Source organism: Lissotriton vulgaris, chromosome 11, assembly GCF_964263255.1.
Source record: "Lissotriton vulgaris chromosome 11, aLisVul1.2, whole genome shotgun sequence".
Taxonomy (NCBI): Eukaryota; Metazoa; Chordata; class Amphibia; order Caudata; family Salamandridae; genus Lissotriton; species Lissotriton vulgaris.
Genome location: NC_141699.1, coordinates 123388889 through 123410877, shown reverse-complemented (window position 1 = coordinate 123410877; position 21989 = coordinate 123388889). Strand labels below are relative to the sequence as shown.

Genomic DNA, 21989 nt, shown 5'->3' with positions numbered 1-21989 from the left:
CTGTAACTCCTTGCGCCATGATGCGTCATACATTAAATATGGCGCATCATTGGTGTCGCAAGGAGTGCGCAGTGAAAAGTGACGCATCGCTGTTTTCACGCAGCGATGCGTCACTTTTCATAAATGAGGCCCTAGGCCTTTAGTCTTCTAACTTTCCCAGCTGTTTTGTTAATTTGCTAATGCTTCTCCTCAAGGGTTCTATATTTGTTTTGATGGCTTGTGTAGGCAACTTCAGTCACCCTGACACACGCGATCATAAAATACGTGGAAGCAAAGCAGCGTTAAGAGAAACACCAAACAATGAATCAGATTTAGTATTTGTACGATGGTTGAACGGAATGCATCATGGGCACAAGAGGGAGGAGGTAGGGGTTGTGCTTTAAGAGCATGCAGGAAATGTAACCGTTTCTCTCTGCCCGGATCTTGGCTTCATTTAGAAAATGTCACATTTGTCAATTGAGTTTGCAACGAACAGTAGCAGCCCTATGACCAAAACCAGGGGCCAATAAACAATATAAGCGCAATAATGGTTCAGGAAATAATGAAAAAGAACAACAGTTGTGATAAGTAATGGTCCATGTAAAGAACAAACAAGCATTTAGAATGCAATAGGTCTCGCCTTCGCAAAAGTTAGAGCTATTGGCATTGTAAATGACAAACTTTTTATTTATGTGTTGGTTTTGAAAACAGATAAATAAATGGCATTGTCATTTTAAATGCCAATAGCTTAATCTCTTGCAAATGTGAGACCTATTACATTTGCAATGCAATAGGTCTCGTATTTACGCGAGTTTGAGCTATTGACATTGCAAATAACAATGCGTTTTATTTATGTTTCAAAAACCAAAACATAAATAAAAGGTCTCTCACACTGTTGTCTCACACACTGCTGTCCCTCACACCGCTGTCTCTCTCACAATGCTGTCTCTCTCACACACCATGCTCTCCCTAGAACACACACACTGCTTTGTGTGTATATAAATCTATACTACTATAATAAAGCAGAAACTTTCAGGCTTTGAGGCGGGTAAACTCGGGAACCCCTGCGCCAATCTACACACCCGATACACCGTTGCAATCGGCAGGGTGTGTAGATGGTTACAGGCTACATAAATTAAAAAAATAAACGTTATTTTAAATTTTAGCTAAAAAAAAGTAGTCCCTCAAAAGTAGGGCCGGCCGCGACGTACGTGGTCACGTTAGGAGCATGGGGAGGAGCGGCGTCCGAGGAGCGGCGGACATGGCGCAGGAGAGGAGCGGTAACGTCAGGAGCAGAGGAATGGCGGCGGAGGAGGAGCGGCGGACATGGCGCAGGGGAGGAGCGGTGGTACGAGCGGACAGGTGGGAGCAGCGCCGGCGGAGGTAAGGGCGCTCATGTAGGGGCAGGCGGGGGACGGGACAGGCCGGGACGGGCGGGGGACTGGACGGGACGGGAGGGCGGGGGACGGGACGGGACGGGAGGGCGGGGGACGGGACGGGCGTCGGCGGTCGAGGAAGCCTGAGGACAAGAAAGAGGACGCAAACAGTGCACTACAAATGTCACACAAACGGTGCATTACAGGAGGAAAAGGAGGAAAAAGTGACGTGTAGCCAGAGGGGTTTTAACCTGCGCCCCTTGGGTGGAGTGGAGGGAAGGGGGTGGATAACGTGTGCACAAGGAAAAAGTGACGTGTGCAAGTTACAAAAGTGGGGCGGGCGGGGGCCCTGAAGCAAAGTAAATTACAGGAGGAAAAAGTGACGTCTGCAGGTTACAAAAGCGGGGCGGGAGGAGGCCCTGAAGCCTAATTACTCCCGCGCAACGTCGGGACAGGCTGCTAGTATATATATATATATATATATATAGATTCCAGCCGGAGGTTGATGCGGCGCTTCCACAACACACCCAGGACGCAGACACAGATGGATAAATCCACAGCCAGACTTTTTGAAGGTATTCTTTTTTCCTTTTTATTTCATATAGCGTGCAGGAGGTGCAACACTGCCAAACAGACGCGTTTCGGGCGTGAACGCCCTTGCTCACTGTCAGCGGGAAAGCGGTATACACATAGTTTAAATACATTGGTTAATTGTACAAAACGCGCCAAAAACGGGTCCCATTCAGTGACATTAAAACAAAGAACGGACTGAGGCTGTAACCTATATGCATTATATAAACATAATGGTTCGGCCATGACATAGTGGAGCCAGAATATTTGTTTCGATGTCTGGACATTAATAATAGTGCAATGAAGAATTAACCTGTAACTCTGGGAGTTGTGCTAAAAATACTGGCTATGTAAGCAGGGAATTATATACATAAAGTGCAAATTAATAGTTGTATGCATGTAAACATATTATTTGTGCAAATACGCAAAGATAGTAAATGTGCAAATACGCCACATATCAACTGTACAAATACAAAAATTTACACAATACGGTAAAAAATGCATATACGATATAAAGTGCAAATGCTTAGCAGCTTCATCAAATGTCAACAATGACCGTGCAAATACGCAAAGTTTATAAAACTGTACAAATACACAATAAGTTAATTATGCATTTCATATATATACACATCAAAATAATATGCACAAATCCCTGCATTGAAATAATGCCAAGCACAAACTTTCCTCATTAAATGGAAAAATTAATTTGACGATTCTATTGCACGTTCCCATTTTTTATATCTGGCAATGTCTTGGCACAGTTAACACTGTTACATTCTTTAGTAAAAACTCCAGCGCGTGTGATGATAAACCCAATGAACGCAATGTATAGTTCTACCGCTTACAAAGATGTACAAAAACTATAACAAAAAAGGTGAAGGAGTGCTCAAATGTCCTATATATATCACAGAGAGGACATTGGGGTGTGAAGGGAAAAAATTCTAAAACAAAACTGTTTCAGTGGGTTAAAATATGTAAATACATAATGATACCTCTTTGTCCACATGACAATCAAAGTGACAAATTCCCTGGTGGTTTATCATAAAGCTCAAGGTGACTGGGACATGTCAGTAAATGTACCAAATACAGATGATACTGGTGGAGCAATAATCAGGGGATGTGGGTTGACAGCAGAATTAACAGACTATGCAAGGAGTCCACAAGTTCTAAAATGGACTGCCCACAATTACAGAAAAGTGCTGAGATCTTCCCCCATGTTCAAACCTCCCGGAATCTTGGTGTTGAGGCGAACTATATAGAGGGACTCCAACTGCCGTAATCTTTTTTCATAATCGCCTCCCTTCTTACTAGTCTTGACTGCATCAATAACAAAGTAACTGAGATGGGAAAGGTTACGACCATGAAATTGATCAAAATGGCGAGCTACTGGATAATTTTTGTCGCAGTTCACTATAGCTCTCAGGTGCTGTAGGATACGTTGGTGAACCGGTAATTTTGTGCTCCCAACGTACCTGAGATTACATGAGCACGTGAGAACATAAACAGCTAACTCTGTTTTACAGTTAAAATAGGATCTTATGTTGATGGGTTTGTCGTTGAAGGGCGTTGTATATGATTTGGTATTGATACCAAATTTGCATGCCCTGCAGGAAATGCAACGGAAGAAACCCTTCCGTGACGACAACCAATCTGCCTTGCTAGCTGTTTCAGGGGAACTGGACACCAGAGCATTCCTCATGCTAAATGCTCGCCTATAGGTGACTTCAGGCTTGTTGGGCATTATCTGTTTCAAAATTGGGTCTGTAAGAATCACTGACCACTGTTTCCTGACTATTTTGGAAATTTGGTTAGCCTGACGACTGAACCCTGTGATCAATCTAATAGGATCACTGTTGCCAACTGCATTCTCAGCAACAGTTATAGTCTTGCTAGAGGCCTGCAAAAGTTCAGATCTTTCTACTTTGTTAGCTTTCTCCATTGCCGATCTAAGGGCACTGGGTTTATAGCCCCTCGCTTCCATCCTTTGTGTTGCTTCTAGTTGGTGGAGATTCCTTTGTTCTAATGAACTACATGTTCTGTGAATTCTAAGGAACTCTCCATAGGGGATAGATCTAGTAGTGTGACCCGGATGGAAACTCTGTGCGTGGAGAATAGTGTTCCCCGCTGTGCTTTTCCTATATAAGCCTGTTGTTATTGCACCATTAACTATGCTGACCTGTACGTCCAGAAAGCTAATGTTGGTCTCGCTTATGTCTGCAGTGAACACGAGATTGGCATTGTTAACATTGATAGCATTGACAAAGTTGGTAGCCTCATCTCTACTTCCTCGCCATATGATGAAAATATCATCAATATAACGCATGTATTTAATGATGTTCTCTTGCCATATGGTAGAAAATTGCGTCCTGAGGACATGCTCCTCCCACCAACCCACGTGGAGCCCCGCGTAGGTCGGGGAGAAACATGCCCCCATGGCAACCCCTCTTAGCTGTCTGTACAATTTGTCATCAAACAAAAAGACATTATTATTGAGGCACACTTCCACCATAGTTAACAACATTTCGTTATGCCTGTGCAATTCCACAGGTCTTTTGGCGAGAAAGTACCTTAAAGCCTTCAAACCATCTTGATGTGATATACTGGTGTAAAGGCTGGCAATATCCATGGTGATTAATAGGAAATCAGTAGACCATTCACATTGTTCCAAATTTCTCAGAAAATCTGTACTGTCTCTTATGTAAGCTGGTAAGGTGGATACAAAGTCTTGTAAGTAATGATCGATGTACTTAGATGTATTTTCAAATAAGCTTTGGATAGCAGACACTATGGGTCTTCCAGGTACCGGTCTTATTCCCTTGTGGACCTTTGGGATGAAATACAAATTGGGTATAACAGGATGATCTTTGTACAGATATTTCATTTCATCCTTGGTAATAAGACCATCCCGTTTCCATCCATTTAGTTGCTTCCAATAAGCTGTTTGAATATTCTTGACCATTCTGAAATCACAGGATTCATAGCAGTCTGTGTCGTTAAGGTGGCGAAGCGCTTCTTCCATGTATTCAGCCCTGCTCCAAAGAACTACATTGCCACCCTTATCTGACTGATTAATTATGATGGTATTATCCGATTGTAGTTTTTTCATCAAGTCGTAGTATGGTTTGGTTTTAACGTTGTTAACATTCTTTTGCCTACAGACTCGAGTGTGTAATCTCTTCAGTTCATCGGTTAATAGATCAGCATAGGTGTCTATGGCGTCCTTCGGCATAGACGGAATGAACGTGGAAGAAGGTTTAAAGCCACTGGGTTCGCTTTGGGCAATGTCAAGATTTTCATCATTGGCCACTTCCTGAGTGCACGGGGTGGATGGTAATTCATTGCGTAAACCATGCATTGATTTTAGAAGAGGTAAATCCTTGGCCTGCAACCCACTTCTATCAGGATTAGAAGTGGAAGGGACAGTTTTTCTACTCTGAGTTGAACTCCCCTTAATGGCATAGTATTTGCGCAATTTAAGTTTTCTAATAAATTTGAAAACATCCACTCGCGTATTTGCATAGTCAAAATTGCTCTCCGGGCAAAAAGAAAGCCCCAACGCCAACAGTTGTTTTTCTGCTTGGTCAAGTTGTACATTCGTCAAATTTACAATGGAATTCTCAACTGCTTTTACTTGTTCGCAGCGTTCTTCTTCCTTTGCGGCCTCCCTTTGTTTTTTTGCGCATTTACGACGTTCCCTACGTCTTTGGTTTCTGCGGTGTTTGGTTTCGCGTTTCTTGAGCGCAGCGTACCTTTTCTTTGGGTCCTCACGAACTCCATTTCTTCTTCTAGGGTGAGTTGCCCCAAATCCCCTTCTTCTGAACCTTGGGCTCCTCCATCCGACTCTTCGCTGCTAGGTACAAGACTTTCCGCTGAGCTTGAGGCCGTGAGACAGCCTGCTCCTGCTTCATTGGATTGGGTTTGAGGGGGTGCCGGTACAGGTTTAAGTTGTTTGTTTCCTGTCGCTCTTTGTTTGCGCAGATGATCGTATTTTTTCGCAAAAGTATAAATTTGCCCCAATTTGTAATCCTGCTCATCTCTAGCAAATTTGTATACCTTTCTCTGTTTGATCGTACTTTCGTGTTTGCTCAAACGCTCTTTTATTTCCTTACGCGTTTGCTCGATCAGGGCACTGTCTTTGGAAAATATGTCTTTGGCTAGTTCTTCATTAATCTTTGTTATTTCCAAAAGGTCGCTGTCCCTATCGATTCTCGCATATTTCACTAGCAAACACAAAAGTCTCATGGATGCTTCCAGGTTACTTTCTGCCCAATCCTTCAGCAGTAATGGATTCGAATTCTCGAAGCTGGGGACCAGCATGATTCTGAGTCCCCTCGGCACCCGGTTCACTTCTCGGTACTTTTCTAATGAGCGAATCTCCCACCATTTCGTGAGTTCGCTTCTCATACGTTTTTCTAGCTCACGCAAAAGTTTCCTCACATCGCTGTCCTTGGCCACCGTGGGGTTTTTGTTAGCATTGCCGCTTTGTTTGACTGTGGGCAAATTTGAAAACAGTTGCTCGAAAGCCTCCTCCCGATCCCGCTCTTCTGACATAGTTGCTCCTCACTAGATATGCACATGCGATATATGGAAATTAAAAGAGACTACTTTTGCCTCGTACGTCTCCTTACCGCTGGCTGCTCGGATACTTCCTCGACCTGCTTCGGGTTCTCACTTTCGTGAACCACCAACGCACCTGGGCTTCCGTGCCGAACGGCTCCGACTTCCGACGGTTCCCTCGACACACCAAAAACCCGGACACTGGAATGGACAATTTCCGTGAGAATTACCACGATGCAGGGGGCTGATATGCTTTGCTTCCCAGCAATACACTCCTTGACGGTCCGTCTTTACCAGCCTGCTTCAATCCAAAGGAAGGGTCTGCGTGAACAGGAGCCGACCGCGTCCTGTAACATATAGATTCCAGCCGGAGGTTGATGCGGCGCTTCCACAACACACCCAGGACGCAGACACAGATGGATAAATCCACAGCCAGACTTTTTGAAGGTATTCTTTTTTCCTTTTTATTTCATATAGCGTGCAGGAGGTGCAACACTGCCAAACAGACGCGTTTCGGGCGTGAACGCCCTTGCTCACTGTCAGCGGGAAAGCGGTATACACATAGTTTAAATACATTGGTTAATTGTACAAAACGCGCCAAAAACGGGTCCCATTCAGTGACATTAAAACAAAGAACGGACTGAGGCTGTAACCTATATGCATTATATAAACATAATGGTTCGGCCATGACATAGTGGAGCCAGAATATTTGTTTCGATGTCTGGACATTAATAATAGTGCAATGAAGAATTAACCTGTAACTCTGGGAGTTGTGCTAAAAATACTGGCTATGTAAGCAGGGAATTATATACATAAAGTGCAAATTAATAGTTGTATGCATGTAAACATATTATTTGTGCAAATACGCAAAGATAGTAAATGTGCAAATACGCCACATATCAACTGTACAAATACAAAAATTTACACAATACGGTAAAAAATGCATATACGATATAAAGTGCAAATGCTTAGCAGCTTCATCAAATGGGTGGAGTGGAGGGAAGGGGGTGGATAACGTGTGCACAAGGAAAAAGTGACGTGTGCAAGTTACAAAAGTGGGGCGGGCGGGGGCCCTGAAGCAAAGTAAATTACAGGAGGAAAAAGTGACGTCTGCAGGTTACAAAAGCGGGGCGGGAGGAGGCCCTGAAGCCTAATTACTCCCGCGCAACGTCGGGACAGGCTGCTAGTATATATATATATATATATATATATATATATATATATATATATATATATATATATATATGTGTGTGTGGCAAGTATCCCCTCAACATATCTATACTAATATAATAAAGTGAGAGCCCAAACCTTTGAGGCGGGTAATCTCAGGAACCACAGCACCAATCACAACACCCAATACAGCGTTGGAAAGGGCAGTTGCAGCAGAAGGACATAGGCTATGCAGACGCCCACCATATACATTTAAAAGGTAAAAGAACCGTGTAAGCAAAGTAGTCCCTTGTGGGCGTGTCTGCATTGTGCTGTGGGCGTGTGCTGGGGGCGTGACAAACACTGGGGGCGTGTGGTACGTTCCGTCCTTCATGCCATGTCTCATATCGTGTGCTGTGGGTGTATGCTGGGGGCGTGGGCGTGTGCGGGACGCAGGGTTACGGGGAAAAAAAGCGAGCGTTGTGCCCAATATTTCATTGTGTTTTCTTCCCAGGTTCTGTGCATTCCAGCTCCGGGTGTCCACCCTGCTCCCTTTAAATACCCCTGCGCCCCATAATCATAACCCACCCTTACTCCTTAAAATACCCCAACACCCTTAAACACTAACCCATCTTAACCCTATAAATATACCCTGTAACCCAAAACCCAGACCTATCCCTAAACCCTAAAAATACCCCTCTACCCCAAAACCCAAACCTAGCCCTGAACCCTATAAATACCCCTGTACCTCAAAACCCAAACCTACCCCTGAACCCTAAAAATACCCCTGTACCCCAAAACCCAAACCTAGCCCTGAACCATAAAAATAACCCTGTACCCCAAATGTAACCCTGAACCCTAAAATACCCCTGTACCCCAAAACCCAAACATAGCCCTGAATCCTAAAAATACCTCTGTACCCCAAAACCCAAACCTAGCCCTGAACCCTTAAAATACCCCTGTACCCCAAAACCCATACCTATCCCTAAATAAAGCCTTTTTGACTTTAACTTTGACTTTGACTTAAAATACCCCTGTACCCTAAAACCCAAACGTAGCCTTGAACCCTAAAAATACCCCTATACCCCAAAACCCAAACCTAGCCCTGAACCCTAAAAATACCCCTGTACCCCAAAACCCATACCTATCCCTAAACCCTAAAACTACCCCTGTTCCCCATAACCCAAAACTATATCTGAACCCTTAAAATACCCAAACACCCCAAAACATGTACCTCAGTACCCCAAAACATATACCCCTATACCCATACTTACCTTATCCAAACATTAAAAAAAAACCATGCTTTTACCATTCATGCATTTACAACGAATTTCGTTGTAAATGTATGCGTGGTAAAAGCATATAAAATGTAATGCCATGCGCTATAATGGCATTGCGGAGTCATGGTACTTTCTTAATGAAAGTATGCGGAGTGATGGTATGCGGAAAGAAAGTTGCGGAATAATGGGTGTTTACCCTCCCCCGGTAAGTACATTGGTGGCACGGTGGCCCACATCTCCAGCAACATACTCATATTTTTTCACCACCGATTTGAAAAATGCACAGGTCTCTCTCATTGATGGCCAGCACCGACATACACTTTTAGACACACCTCCCGCCACAAGTTCTAGAATTGCGAACTTTAGAGCTGGGGAGCTACGTTCGAATCTCGGCATTAGCTACACATCCTGTGATTCCAGGCAAATCGCTTTGTCTCCCCGTGCCTACCACAAATGAATGTGTTCTTCTGTAATGTAACTTGTGCTCATGCCATGTTGTCGAGTTCGCGCTATATAATATTGCAAGGAAAAATAAAGTAGGGAAACTCGAGTTCACACACTACTGAATGCGCACTCTTAAGTGCATCAGCAGTGCACTGTGAATCGGAGTGTTTCACAGGCCTGTCACAGATAAGAAATGCTATCAAAACGAAATCCTACAAAACAATATACTACTGGCCGGCAGCAATTCATACCCGGGCAACGTCGGGACGGGCTGCTAGTATATGTTTACACACACATATATATCTCCACTGAAATTATGAGGTCCTGCGCCCTTGGCTGTATTTGTCCCATACATACTCCCACACTTGTTACCACCAGTCAAAAAGTCTGATTGGTTACCTCGCAGATGCTTAGTGCTGTGTTTGGGGGGTGTTAGGTTGACACAAGTCAGGAGAAACTTGGCACAGACAGTGTTGACTTGTAAAATTGAGAAAATAATAAAGTAAGGCTGTCACAAAATGAACTCTGTTAACCCAAACAAATTCCCCAAACCCAAAACTGAAGAATAACTTACACACCGAGTAGTTGATGTGTATATATATATATATATATCTATATATACATACATACATACATACATACATTGGTGAGTGGGAAGAATTTGAAGGTGGACTTCCCCGCCCCCCTTGCCCCCATTGGAAGGGTCTGTCCCCCCTCTACTTCCAGGGATGCTCCTCCCCGTTTAACCTATACTTACTCACCCATCTCCTGTGTCTGTTCTCCAGATCACACATGGCTGTTCACTGTAAGGCTTTTCACTGTTGTGGCCTCTCGCGGGAGGCTGGTGTGTGGCTAGATTAAAAGTTATATTGAGTTCTTCAGAGCTCAGTTTAGCTCTGGGTGACGTCATTCCCCTGCCAGGCCCTCACCTTGGGCGGGACTCCAGTGCGGATCCGTGCAGTGCACCAGTGAGGACACACACACGCGCACACACATGCAGAGTAGACACACAAGCGCACACACACATGCGCACAAACACATGCGCACACAAGCACAAGTACACACATGCGCACACACAAATGTGCATATACACACACGCACACTCACACACTCGGGTGCACCCACAAGCACAGACATGCACACACGCACGCACACCTGCACAAACGCTCTCAAGCGCACGTGTACACACATGGGCACACACCCTCACAAGCACACATGTGTACACACGCGCGCGCACACATACGCACACACACAGACCATTACAAAAATACACTTGTGATAAGTGGGAATACGGGCTTAGTTACAGCACAGTGCAGTGTACCAATAAACACACACAAGCACACACAGTAACTAAATACACTCGTGATCAGTGGGCATTGGGAGGGGCCTCAGGAGCCCCTCTCTGGCTCCATAGGAGGGGAGTGCAACCCCACGTATGGCAGTGAGGAGGTTGAGACCCCCCCCCCGGAAGTGACGGGGCAAAGATCAGACAGAGCTCAGTTTAGCTCTGGGTGACGTCAATCACCTGCCAGGCCCTCACCTGGGGTGGGGCTCAGGTGTGGATCTCTGCAGTGCACCAGTGAGGACACACACATGCGCACACACATGCAGAGTAGACACACAAGCGCACAAACACATGCGCACACATATGCGCACAAACATGTGCACACATGCACAAGCACACACGCACAAGCACACACAGACGCACACACAAATGCAGCTGTTGCCATTCACCAGGGAGTTGTTGAGGCCAAGCAGCTGCGACTCGAACATCTCCCACACCGAGTGGAAGTTTTGCTGCTGCCCGGGGTAGTCGGCCGCCCCAGCCAAGTGGCCCAGGTCCCCCGCCTGTTTCAGGTACCAGGAGGCCAGGCAGCCCTGGTGCGGGTGGTGGCTCTCCTGGGTCCCGCTCAGGCCGCCGGCAGTGGTGGTGGTGATGGAGTAGTTGGGCAGGCCATTGTCCACGGTGGAGGCAGCGGCAGTGGCCAGGTGGCCGGCGCGTTCGCCCAAATACAGGCTCATGGCCTGCATGTTGCAGTGGTAGCTCCCGGCGCTGGAGCTGCTGTTCTGGCTGAGGGCGAGCTGTAGAGGGAGCCCTGACCTGGCGAATAGTTGAGGGACAAGGAGGGAGGGATGCCAGTCTTGGGTGCGGCGAGGAGATCGCTCCCCGCGCCTTGCGGGATCCCCGCAGCGAGGTCATGATGTTATCCACGCTGAAGCCCTGGCCGTGGTGCTGCAGGTGCTGCTGCTGCTGGTGGGGGTCGGGGCCCTCCAGGCTGAGGAAGCGGACCAAGGGGCTGCTGCTTGACATGCTGCTGCTACTGTCCGGGCTCTCGATCTTGGGTACAGGGTGCAGCGCCAGGGAGGTGGCCTGCGGGGTCGACGGGGCGCCATTCTCCGTCTTGATGTCCTGGATGCGGAGCGGCTGTGGGGCGCCCGACTCCGAATGCTTCTTGTCCTCCTTGCAGGCCGGCGCCGAATCCTTGGCTGTGGCGTCCTTCTTAAAGCGCCGCCGGTGGCGAAGGAAGCTGCCGTTCTCAAACAGGTTGTACAAGTAAGGTGTCGAACGTCCAGTAGCTGCCCTTGCCCAGCTTCTTGTCAGCGTGGGGCACCTTGACGAAGCACTCGTTGAGCGAGAGGTTGTGTTGGATAGAGTTCTGCCTGCCCTGCTTGGTGATCTTCCTGTCGGGCGGTGGCAGCGGTGGGCTACACGGGCATGGCAGCGACCATGGGCATTTACTCACAACACGAGAAGTACGCGGGGGCATGGCTTCAGGCCCTACGGCAGGGCGCCACCGCCGCCCATGCAGCCCAAGGACATGGTGAAGCCACCCTACTACGTAAAAGGTTTATTATCTCTTTGATGGGGCCATCTGTTTGGACCCATAAAGAAGATAACACACCTTTTACAAAAGCAGTAAGTCAGGGAAGTCCGTCCAAGTGGGACGGACTCCAAAGAGAAAAGAGTACGTCACAGGACGGTCTTTTCCAATGTCTGGCCATGGTTTACCCTAAACGGTGACACCAGCCAATGGAAAAGAGGGGCGGGGCTTAACCTCGCTAGTGGAATCTACCGTAAAACATAAGATCTCGCAAGCTAGACTGCGCATATGCGCAGCCTACGCTAGCCTAGACCTAAAAATGAATACTGAAGTACCCACAAACGTTTATCACGAAATGTGTTAATAAACTAAATACACAAATACACAATAATACATTGGTGCTCACAAAGTTACACAAACATATTGAGCTGAGAAAATACAAACTTAAGTGTAAATGAAGAAACAATGGCAGGGTAGAAAATACAAAAACAAGTTTGTGCCATGACAAAAACAAAACACAACATATGCTTCCTCTTGATTTTTTGCCAAGGAACACGTTGAAAGCATTTCGACCTAGGTAATAATCAGGTCATCATCACGACATAATCAAACGTAGAGAGCAACCAACAAATATTCAATCAATACTGATCCACTCTCAGGCAAGAAATCAATGAGAGCCCCACAATTGGATCAATCGAACTGCAATTTGAAAAAGGCAAGTCTAGCATAGCGTGGCATGAAGGGACCACCTATTCTCTTCACTTAGTCCAAAAAGAAGTGCACTTCTTTTCGGACACAGTGACGAGAAGAGCGGACAGTTATTCAAGGATCTAAAATAGATAAGTGACTTGTAGCCGGGAGGTGGCTCGGAGATATTTCCCTTGGACCCCTTCATGAAACACTATGCTAGACTTGTCTTTTGGAAATTATAGTTGCATTGCTCCAGTTGTATTACTCTCAATCATTGATTTCTCACCTGAGAGTGGATCAGTATTGACTGAATATTTGTTGGTTACTCTCTACATTTCATTATGCCCTGATGATGACCTGATAATTAGCAAGGTCGAAATGCCGTCAGCGCCTTCCTTGGCAAAACACACAAGAGAAAGCATATATTGTGTTTTGTTTTTTATCATCTGACAAACTTGTTTTTGTGTTTTCTCCTCTTCTATTCTTTGTAATTTGTATTTTCTTAGTTGTATATGTTTGTGTAACTTTGTGAGCACCAATATATTATTGTGTATTTGTTTATTTTTTATTCATTTATTAACAAATTTCTTGATAAAAGTTTATGGGTACTTCATAATTCATTTTTTGTTCTTTAAATTGACCTTTATATGTCACAACTGTTGTTCTTTTGAATTATTTCCTGAACCATTGTTGCGCTTATATTATTACATTTGTCATTTGAGCACATTTTATTTTCTGTTTCTGTTGCTTTGTTTTGTACTCTGGAGGCATTAGCTTAACTCTGTGCTGCTCAGTCAGCAATTGCATGCTTGTGCTCCTATTTCTTTGTTGAAGATTACATTAATAGGAGTTAGATGAGGTCATTAGTTTGGGGAAATGTGGGTTCATGTGGGTTCCTGCAAATGATTAGTGGCGTAAATAAACAGGCAAGAGGAGATTTTCTATGAGTGGGAGTTGGCAATTTTGAGACATACAATAATAGAGAGTAGATAGGGAGGCATGTGGCTTACGGTAGGTTAGACTCGGAGAGAGTAAGGCTTTCAGAAGAAGGACGGCAAGAAAAGGACATTCAACAGAGAGGAGAAAGATAAGTCCTCATCTCTGTCCTAGTATGTTTAAATCTTTATTGTGCTGATTATTAAGCATACCTGCCTGCTGATGTACCCCTGAAGGTAGCAGTCGCTCTGCCTCCTGCCAGACCCCTGCAGGCTCCCTGTCACCTGATGTAGGCCTGTGGGTGGCAGTCTCTGTCTGCTGCTGTACCCCCGCAGGTAGCAGTCTCTCTGTTTGCTGCTGTACCTCTGCAGGTAGCAGTCTCTCTGTCTGCTGCTGTACCTCTGCAGGTAGCAGTCTCTCTGTCTGCTGCTGTACCTCTGCAGGTAGCAGTCTCTCTGTCTGCTGCTGTACCCCCGCAGGTAGCAGTCTCTGTCTGCTGCTGTACCTCTGCAGGTAGCAGTCTCTCTGTCTGCTCCTGTACCCCTGCAGGTAGCAGTCTCTCTGTCTGCTGCTGTACCCCTGCAGGTAGCAGTCTCTCCGTCTGCTGCTGTACCCCCGCAGGTAGCAGTCTCTCCGTCTGCTGCTGTACCCCCGCAGGTAGCAGTCTCTCTGTCTGCTGCTGTACCCCCGCAGGTAGCAGTCTCTCTGTCTGCTGCTGTACCCCTGCAGATAGCAGTCTCTCTGTCTGCTGCTGTACCCCCGCAGATAGCAGTCTCTCTGTCTGCTGCTGTACCCCTGCAGGTAGCAGTCTCTCTGTCTGCTGCTGTACCCCCGCAGGTAGCAGTCTCTCTGTCTGCTGCTGTACCCCCGCAGGTAGCAGTCTCTGTCTGCTGCTGTACCCCTGCAGGTAGCAGTCTCTCTGTCTGCTGCTGTACCCCTGCGGGTAGCAGTCTCTCTGTCTGCTGCTGTACCTCTGCAGGTAGCAGTCTGTGCCTGCTGCTGTACCCCTGCAGATAGCAGTCTCTCTGTCTGCTGCTGTACCTCTGCAGGTAGCAGTCTGTGCCTGCTGCTGTACCCCCGCAGGTAGCAGTCTCTCTGCCTGCTGTTGTACCTCTGCAGGTAGCAGTCTGTGCCTGCTGCTGTACCCCTGCGGGTAGCAGTCTCTCTGTCTGCTGCTGTACCCCCGCAGGTAGCAGTCTCTCTGCCTGCTGTTGCACCCCTGCAGATAGCAGTCTCTCTGTCTGCTGCTGTACCCCCGCAGGTAGCAGTCTCTGTCTGCTGCTGTACCCCCGCAGGTAGCAGTCTCTCTGTCTGCTGCTGTACCCCCGCAGGTAGCAGTCTCTCTGTCTGCTGCTGTACCCCCGCAGGTAGCAGTCTCTCTGTCTGCTGCTGTACCTCTGCAGGTAGCAGTCTCTCTGTCTGCTGCTGTACCCCTGCAGGTAGCAGTCTCTGTCTGCTGCTGTACCCCCGCAGGTAGCAGTCTCTGTCTGCTGCTGTACCCCTGCAGGTAGCAGTCTCTCTGTCTGCTGCTGTACCCCTGCGGGTAGCAGTCTCTCTGTCTGCTGCTGTACCCCCGCAGGTAGCAGTCTCTCTGTCTGCTGCTGTACCCCCGCAGGTAGCAGTCTCTGTCTGCTGCTGTACCCCCGCAGGTAGCAGTCTCTCTGTCTGCTGCTGTACCCCCGCAGGTAGCAGTCTCTGTCTGCTGCTGTACACCTGCAGGTAGCAGTCTCTCTGTCTGCTGCTGTACCCCCGCAGGTAGCAGTCTCTCTGTCTGCTGCTGTACCCCCGCAGGTAGCAGTCTCTCTGTCTGCTGCTGTACCTCTGCAGGTAGCAGTCTCTCTGTCTGCTGCTGTACCCTTGCAGGTAGCAGTCTCTGTCTGCTGCTGTACCCCTGCAGGTAGCAGTCTCTCTGTCTGCTGCTGTACCCCCGCAGGTAGCAGTCTCTCTGTCTGCTGCTGTACCTCTGCAGGTAGCAGTCTGTGCCTGCTCCTGTACCCCTGCAGATAGCAGTCTCTCTGTCTGCTGCTGTACCTCTGCAGGTAGCAGTCTCTCTGTCTGCTGCTGTACCCCCGCAGGTAGCAGTCTCTGTCTGCTGCTGTACCTCTGCAGGTAGCAGTCTCTCTGTCTGCTGCTGTACCCCCGCAGGTAGCAGTCTCTCTGTCTGCTGCTGTACCCCCGCAGGTAGCAGTCTCTCTGTCTGCTGCTGTACCCCCGCAGGTAGCAGTCTCTGTCTGCTGCTGTACCTCTGCAGGTAGCAGTCTCTCTGTCTGCTGCTGTACCTCTGCAGGTAGCAGTCTCTCTGTCTCCTGCCGTACCCCTGCAGGTAGCAGTCTCTCTGTCTGCTGCTGTACCCCTGCGGGTAGCAGTCTCTCTGTCTGCTGCTGTACCCCCGCAGATAGCAGTCTCTCTGTCTGCTGCTGTACCCCCGCAGGTAGCAGTCTCTGTCTGCTGCTGTACCCCCGCAGATAGCAGTCTCTCTGTCTGCTGCTGTACCCCCGCAGGTAGCAGTCTCTGTCTGCTGCTGTACCCCCGCAGGTAGCAGTCTCTCTGTCTGCTGCTGTACCCCCGCAGGTAGCAGTCTCTCTGTCTGCTGCTGTACCTCTGCAGGTAGCAGTCTGTGCCTGCTCCTGTACCCCTGCAGGTAGCAGTCTCTCTGTCTGCTGCTGTACCCCCGCAGGTAGCAGTCTCTCTGTCTGCTGCTGTACCTCTGCAGGTAGCAGTCTGTGCCTGCTCCTGTACCCCCACAGGTAGCAGTCTCTCTGTCTGCTGCTGTACCCCCGCAGGTAGCAGTCTCTCTGTCTGCTGCTGTACCTCTGCAGGTAGCAGTCTCTCTGTCTGCTGCTGTACCTCTGCAGGTAGCAGTCTCTGTCTGCTGCTGTACCTCTGCAGGTAGCAGTCTCTCTGTCTGCTGCTGTACCTCTGCAGGTAGCAGTCTCTCTGTCTGCTGCTGTACCTCTGCAGGTAGCAGTCTCTGTCTGCTGCTGTACCTCTGCAGGTAGCAGTCTGTGCCTGCTGCTGTACCCCTGCAGATAGCAGTCTCTCTGTCTGCTGCTGTACCTCTGCAGGTAGCAGTCTCTCTGTCTGCTGCTGTACCCCCGCAGGTAGCAGTCTCTGTCTGCTGCTGTACCTCTGCAGGTAGCAGTCTCTCTGTCTGCTGCTGTACCCCCGCAGGTAGCAGTCTCACTGTCTGCTGCTGTACCCCCGCAGGTAGCAGTCTCTCTGTCTGCTGCTGTACCCCCGCAGGTAGCAGTCTCTGTCTGCTGCTGTACCTCTGCAGGTAGCAGTCTCTCTGTCTGCTGCTGTACCTCTGCAGGTAGCAGTCTCTCTGTCTCCTGCCGTTCCCCTGCAGGTAGCAGTCTCTCTGTCTGCTGCTGTACCCCTGCGGGTAGCAGTCTCTCTGTCTGCTGCTGTACCCCCGCAGATAGCAGTCTCTCTGTCTGCTGCTGTACCCCCGCAGGTAGCAGTCTCTGTCTGCTGCTGTACCCCCGCAGATAGCAGTCTCTCTGTCTGCTGCTGTACCCCCGCAGGTAGCAGTCTCTGTCTGCTGCTGTACCCCCGCAGGTAGCAGTCTCTCTGTCTGCTGCTGTACCCCCGCAGGTAGCAGTCTCTCTGTCTGCTGCTGTACCTCTGCAGGTAGCAGTCTGTGCCTGCTCCTGTACCCCTGCAGGTAGCAGTCTCTCTGTCTGCTGCTGTACCCCCGCAGGTAGCAGTCTCTCTGTCTGCTGCTGTACCTCTGCAGGTAGCAGTCTGTGCCTGCTCCTGTACCCCCGCAGGTAGCAGTCTCTCTGTCTGCTGCTGTACCCCCGCAGGTAGCAGTCTCTCTGTCTGCTGCTGTACCTCTGCAGGTAGCAGTCTCTCTGTCTGCTGCTGTACCTCTGCAGGTAGCAGTCTCTGTCTGCTGCTGTACCTCTGCAGGTAGCAGTCTCTCTGTCTGCTGCTGTACCTCTGCAGGTAGCAGTCTCTCTGTCTCCTGCCGTACCCCTGCAGGTAGCAGTCTCTCTGTCTGCTGCTGTACCCCTGCAGGTAGCAGTCTCTCTGTCTGCTGCTGTACCCCTGCGGGTAGCAGTCTCTCTGTCTGCTGCTGTACCCCCGCAGATAGCAGTCTCTCTGTCTGCTGCTGTACCCCCGCAGGTAGCAGTCTCTCTGTTTGCTCCTGTACCCCCGCAGGTAGCAGTCTCTGTCTGCTGCTGTACCTCTGCAGGTAGCAGTCTCTCTGTCTGCTGCTGTACACCTGCAGGTAGCAGTCTCTCTGTCTGCTGCTGTACCCCCGCAGGTAGCAGTCTCTCTGTCTGCTGCTGTACCCCTGCAGATAGCAGTCTCTCTGTCTGCTGCTGTACCCCTGCAGGTAGCAGTCTCTCTGTCTGCTGCTGTACCCCTGCAGGTAGCAGTCTCTCTGTCTGCTGCTGTACCCCTGCAGGTAGCAGTCTATGCCTGCTGCTGTACCCCCGCAGATAGCAGTCTCTCTGTCTGCTGCTGTACCCCCGCAGGTAGCAGTCTCTGTCTGCTGCTGTACCCCTGCAGGTAGCAGTCTCTCTGTCTGCTGCTGTACCCCTGCAGGTAGCAGTCTCTCTGTCTGCTGCTGTACCCCCGCAGGTAGCAGTCTCTCTGTCTGCTGCTGTACCCCTGCGGGTAGCAGTCTCTCAGTCTGCTGCTGTACCCCCGCAGATAGCAGTCTCTCTGTCTGCTGCTGTACCCCCGCAGGTAGCAGTCTCTGTCTGCTGCTGTACCCCCGCAGGTAGCAGTCTCTCCGTCTGCTGCTGTACCTCTGCAGGTAGCAGTCTCTCTGTCTGCTGCTGTACCCCCGCAGATAGCAGTCTCTCTGTCTGCTGCTGTACCCCCGCAGGTAGCAGTCTCTGTCTGCTGCTGTACCTCTGCAGGTAGCAGTCTCTCTGTCTGCTGCTGTACCCCCGCAGGTAGCAGTCTCTCTGCCTGCTGTTGTACCCCTGCAGATAGCAGTCTCTCTGTCTGCTGCTGTACCCCCGCAGGTAGCAGTCTCTGTTTGCTGCTGTACCTCTGCAGGTAACAGTCTCTCTGTCTGCTGCTGTACCCCCGCAGATAGCAGTCTCTCTGTCTGCTGCTGTACCTCTGCAGGTAGCAGTCTCTCCATTCTTCTGCTGTACCCCCGCAGGTAGCAGTCTCTCTGTCTGCTGCTGTACCCCTGCATGTAGCAGTCTCTCTGTCTGCTGCTGTACACCTGCAGGTAGCAGTCTCTCTGTCTCCCGTAGACACCCTGAAGGAAGCAGTCTCTGCCTCCTGTTGTAGCCCTATAGGCTCCCTGCCACATGCTGTACCCCTGCAGGAAGCAGTCTCTCTGCTGCTGCACTCCTGCATTCTCTCTGTCTGCTGCTGTACCCCTGCGGGTAGCAGTCGCTCTGCTGCTGCATCCCTGTGGGTAGCAGTCTCTCTGCTGTTGTACCCCTGCATGAAGCAGTCTCTCTGTTTGCTGCTGTACCACTGCACGATGCTGCGGGCACATGGAGGTGTCTTGTGTCCATTAATGATGTCACAAAGCTAGGACCTCTGCTCGTGACGCAGCGACCTCGGAGGCCCCGGGGCTGTGGTTCGTCTGGCTGCCTGGTGAGTGAGGTCACGACCTGCTGCTTTGGGCCCTTGTTACATTTGCGGAGTGGCTGCACTGTGCACACCTGGGATGCGGTACTCTGGTGCAGCCTCTCGTGGGGGTATGTAGGACGGCTGGGCTCGTCCCCCCCTCCCCTCGATCTTCATCGCCTAGAGCACACAGCTTAGACTGCTACTCAGATGTGGCCCCTATGAGCGGTCTTGCTCCATGCATTAATCTGGCCCCTTGTTCTTGCGGATTGAGGTCAGTGATGTTCTGAGGATGCTAAAAGTTGATTAGGCCTTGAGAAGCGACGGTCTTTTTGCCTGCTCTCGCCCATATCTTTGCTACAGGTTCTGCAACCAGAGCTTAGCAGGGTAGTAGCCTCGCCCCTCACGCCTACACAGTCACTACTCCTATTTGGAGGCGTCTTCTGCTCATCCTGGTGGCGTTATTTATCCTTCTTGTGAGTGGCATGCTTTTGTGCTCTGGGGCACACAGGGTCTTGGTTGGATCCCTCTATCATAACTCCTCTCTGGGAGCGCGGCTGCCTGAAGGGCCATGCCTCGCAACAAGCCAGGCCACACTGACCCTAAAAGAGGATCCTGTCACCTCGTTGAGGAGCAAAGCTGGTCCCATTGCCTCTGCATCTATGGCGTCCTCATCAGAAAGCCCCAACGATCCTCTCACCCGACCTATTATGACGCAATTTCTGCAGGAAATTAAAACTGAAATTGGGTCTCTTAAATCTGACGGCCAGACTTTTTTTAAGGAAATCAGAAAGGAGGTAACAGACATTGGGGAGAGGGCAGATGACCTTGAAAAAACAGTGGACACCCGTACCGAAGACCAGGAACAGCTCTGGCAGTGCCCAGCCCAGATTTCCATCCTGACAGCGGAGTCCGAGCACTATGTCTGACGCCCGGTGGAGCTGCTCTGTTCAGCTATTGAGGAGATCGGCCTTGGTTCATCCCCTGACCGTCACCTACCCAAACGGACTTTGGGCACAGCTTTTCTCCCCATCTCCCTGTCTGTGACTCTGCTTTTTCCTTGTCTCCTATCTATCTGTTCATATTCAGCATTCTTCCGTTCTTTGTGTACTTCCTTGCTCCTATCCCCTCTCACCTGAATCTTTCCCCCTGCCCGCTTCACTGCCTAGCCCCCTGTCCTTTTGTGCCCTTTGACTAAGCACTCCTTCTCCCCTTTTTGGGGTAAGATCCAAGATATATACGCTGGAGACTCAGCATACCCGCTGAGAGAGTCCACAGCGCCAAGGGAGCCGCTCACAATTGAGGTATTGTATGGCACCCTTTGCCAAAGCACTCCCTTCCCCTTTTTGGGGAAGGATCCAGTAAATAGGCATTGGAGTCTCAGAGACCCCTCTGAGAGAGTCCACTGTGCTTAGGGAGCCTCTCACAACAGAGATGGGGACATGATACCACTCCCCCTGGGTTCACAGCTTACTGGACCTTGGGTGTAGCTTTGACTCGTCTACCGGTTTGTGTCCCTGTCACCCTCTCTCTCCTCTTGCCATGCAGTGTCTCTAACCCTCCCCTCCTCTTTCCCTCCTCCACTCTCTACTTCCCCTGCTCTTACCCCTCCCCCCCCTACTCCCCGGAATATCTCCCCTTGCCGGCTTTTTCCCCTACCTATATGTTCCTTTTTGGTTGTCTCAACCTTACTTGTAACTAAAATTGCCATGCTCTAATAACTGTGTAACCTTTGTAAAGCTGTAACCTGCAATTTATTATCTGATACCCATGTAAAGCGCTCAGATACCTCCGGGTCTAGCCAGCGCTATATAAAACCTTTTAAATAAAAAATAAAATACCCCTGTGGGTAGCAGTATCTTGGCCTGATGCTGTAGCCTGTACTCCCGCAGGTAGCAGTCCGTGCCTGCTGCTGTACTCCTGCAGGTAGCAGTCTGTGCCTGCTGCTGTACCCCTGCAGGTAGCAGGCTGTGCCTGCTCCTGTACCCCTGCAGGTAGCAGTCTCTTGGCCTATTGCTGTACCCCTGCAGGTAGCAGTCTCTTGGCCTATTGCTGTACCCCAGGAGGTAGAAGTCTCTCTGTCTGCTGATGTACCCCTGCAGGTAGCAGTCTCTGTGCCTGCTGCTGTACACCTGCAGGTAGCAGTCTGTCAGTCTCCTGTGGACACCCTGAAGGAAGCAGTCTCAGTCTCCTATTGTAACCCTGTAGGCTCCCTGCCACATGCGGTACCCCTGTGGGTAGCAGTCTCTCTGCTGCTGTACACCTGCAGGAAGCATTCTCTTTGCTGCTGTACCCCTGCAGGTAGCAGTCTCTCTGTCTTCTGCTGTACACCTACAGGTAGCAGTCTCTCTGTTGATGTACCCCTAAAGGCGGCAGTCTCTCTGTCTCCTGCTGAACACCTGCGGGTAGCAGTCTCTCTGCCTGCTGCTGTACAGCTGCAGGCTTCGTGCCACATGCTGTAAGCATGCAGGAAGCACTCTATCTGTCTCCGGTTGTACCCCTGCAGTTATCAGTCTCTGTCTGCTGCTGTATACCTGCAGGTAGCAGTCTCTCTGTCTCGGCTCTACTCCTGCAGTTAGCAGTCTCTCTCTGCTGCTGCACCCCTGCAGGTAGCAGTCTCTGTGCCTGCTGCTGTA

General features: G+C 49.6%; 1 protein-coding gene and 1 pseudogene across 2 annotated transcripts in view; one reads left to right on the top strand and one right to left on the bottom strand.

Annotated features, from left to right (window-relative positions):
- Window positions 1–21989, top strand: part of BICDL1 (BICD family like cargo adaptor 1) — a 327422-nt gene that overhangs the window by 158666 nt on the left and 146767 nt on the right. The window lies entirely within an intron of this gene.
- LOC147679362 (forkhead box protein C1-B-like) lies at window positions 10892–12123 on the bottom strand (annotated as a pseudogene).